At 57.8% G+C, this 2,500-nt stretch overlaps 2 non-coding genes and 1 pseudogene across 2 annotated transcripts in view; all 3 read right to left on the minus strand.

The window, feature by feature from the left end:
- Positions 1-587, minus strand: part of LOC144419141 (large subunit ribosomal RNA) — a 3,695-nt pseudogene extending 3,108 nt beyond the window's left edge.
- A 288-nt stretch (positions 588-875) lies between these two features.
- Positions 876-1,029, minus strand: LOC144419147 (5.8S ribosomal RNA). Its single transcript, XR_013473873.1, has one exon. It is a non-coding gene; the product is annotated as a 5.8S ribosomal RNA (ribosomal RNA).
- Positions 1,030-1,327: 298 nt separating this feature from the next.
- The window catches only part of LOC144419136 (small subunit ribosomal RNA), a 1,810-nt gene continuing 637 nt past the window's right edge, over positions 1,328-2,500 (minus strand). The window contains exon 1 of the ribosomal RNA XR_013473868.1: positions 1,328-2,500. This exon is cut by the window's right edge and continues 637 nt beyond it. This is a non-coding gene — a ribosomal RNA (small subunit ribosomal RNA).

Consider the following 2,500-nt stretch of genomic DNA (forward strand, 5'->3'; position numbering starts at 1 on the left):
TTAGACCGACGGCAAACCGGTCGTGACCCGCGCCGGTCGCTAGTGCGCTGAGACGGTGCGCGAGCCGACTCGGCAGCGGCGCCTTAAGCGTCCGCGAACCGAGACGGCGCGCCCCCGCACCCAACTGAAAGCGAGCCGGCGACCTGACGGGCCCTCCCGTTTGCCTCTCAACGGTTTCACGTACTCTTGAACTCTCTCTTCAAAGTGCTTTTCAACTTTCCCTCACGGTACTTGTCCGCTATCGGTCTCGCGACCGTATTTAGTCTTAGGTGGAGTTTACCACCCGCTTTGGGCTGCATTCCCAAACAACCCGACTCCGAGAAGACCCGAAGCGGCCAAGGCAAGCGCCCCTATGGGCCTAACACCCGCCGTGGGACGAGGCCTCGATCAGAAGGACACCGGCGCTCGCCGTCAGCCGCACTGGGACTTCCGTACGTCACAACTCGGCGCGCTCGAAAAGCGCGCAGATTCGACGCTGGACTCTTCCCGGTTCACTCGCCGTTACTCAGGGAATCCCTGTTGGTTTCTTTTCCTCCGCTTAATAATATGCTTAAATTCAGCGGGTGCTCTCGCCTGAACTCAGGTCGTATGTGTCAAGCGGGCCGTTTCTTACACGGCCCGCTGGCATCGCAAGTCGTCGCCGCCGGCGCCGACCGAGCGCGTACCGTCGCCGCCTTGGCCCACGGTCGGTCTTGATCTCGTGACCGGACCGACCGACCTGGACCCGCCCCTCGAACGTAGTTGAACACGTCGAGGGGCCGGCGGTGTACGGGACACGCGGTCGCGCCGAGAAAGCTCGGCGACCGCTTCAACTTGGGGCGACGCCCGGCCTTCTTCGCAGAGGCCAGGCGACGGCCCTCGGGTGAGGACGAACGCGACCCTGAGGCAGACGCGGTCCCGGGATTGACCCGAGACCGCAATTCGCGTTCAGAAGGTCGACGTTCAATGTGTTCTGCAATTCACATTACTTCTCGCACTTGGCTGCGTCCTTCATCGACTCGCGAGCCGAGTGATCCACCGTTAAGAGTCGTCCTCGACGTTTCGCCCGGCGCCGAAGCGCGCGGACGTCACACTGTGGGATCGACCACAAAACCACCACCGACAACAACTGCACAAAAACACCAACAAACGGCGCCGAGCGACCGCCGGGCTGGGCCGGCGGCACATCGAGCGCGGTGCCCAGAAGCCACCATCGCACTCGGCTGCCTTGCTATGCCAACGTGTTACGCGTGTCGCACGGGGCGGAACCCCGATTGACGGCCGCCCTCTCGGCGGCACCCAAAGACAATTCAGTGCGCGGTCGGCCGGGGCCTACCACCACCTTCGGTAATGATCCTTCCGCAGGTTCACCTACGGAAACCTTGTTACGACTTTTACTTCCTCTAAATGATCAAGTTTGATCGTCTTCTCGACACGCCGACGCGGCCGTTGCCAGCCGCGACGGGGCCGATCCAAGGATCTCACTAAACCATTCAATCGGTAGTAGCGACGGGCGGTGTGTACAAAGGGCAGGGACGTAATCAACGCAAGTTGATGACTTGCGCTTACTGGGAATTCCTCGTTCAAGGGAAACAATTGCAAGTCCCTATCCCAATCACGAATGAGGTTCAACGGGTTACCCGGACCTTTCGGCCTAGGTTAGACACTCGCTGCTTCACTCAGTGTAGCGCGCGTGCGGCCCCGGACATCTAAGGGCATCACAGACCTGTTATTGCTCAATCTCGTGTGGCTAAACGCCACTAGTCCCTCTAAGAAGTTAGACGCCGACCGAGAAGGTCGCGTAACTATTTAGCATGCCAGAGTCTCGTTCGTTATCGGAATTAACCAGACAAATCGCTCCACCAACTAAGAACGGCCATGCACCACCACCCACAGAATCAAGAAAGAGCTCTCAATCTGTCAATCCTACCTGTGTCCGGGCCGGGTGAGTTTCCCCGTGTTGAGTCAAATTAAGCCGCAGGCTCCACTCCTGGTGGTGCCCTTCCGTCAATTCCTTTAAGTTTCAGCTTTGCAACCATACTTCCCCCGGAACCCAAAGACTTTGGTTTCCCGGAAGCTGCCGGAAAGGTCGTCATGGTAACGCCTCCCGATCGCTAGTTGGCATCGTTTATAGTCAGAACTAGGACGGTATCTGATCGTCTTCGAACCTCTGACTTTCGCTCTTGATTAAAGAAAACATTCTTGGCGAATGCTTTCGCAGTAGTTCGTCTTCCGCCGATCCAAGAATTTCACCTCTAACGGCAGAGTACGGACGCCCCCGTCTGTCCCTCTTAATCATTACCTCGTGCTCCGAAAACCAACAAAATAGAACCGAGGTCCTATTCCATTATTCCATGCAACACTATGCAGGCGAACAGCCTGCTTTGAACACTCTAATTTTTTCAAAGTAAACTTATCGGCCACCGCCGACACTCAGTCAAGAGCACCGACGGAGAACCGAAGGTGAGGCGAACGCAACCAGTGACACGCCTTGCGACGGACCGGCGGCGCTCGCCCAAAA

Source organism: Styela clava, unplaced genomic scaffold (genome assembly GCF_964204865.1).
Source record: "Styela clava unplaced genomic scaffold, kaStyClav1.hap1.2 HAP1_SCAFFOLD_139, whole genome shotgun sequence".
Lineage (NCBI taxonomy): Eukaryota > Metazoa > Chordata > Ascidiacea > Stolidobranchia > Styelidae > Styela > Styela clava.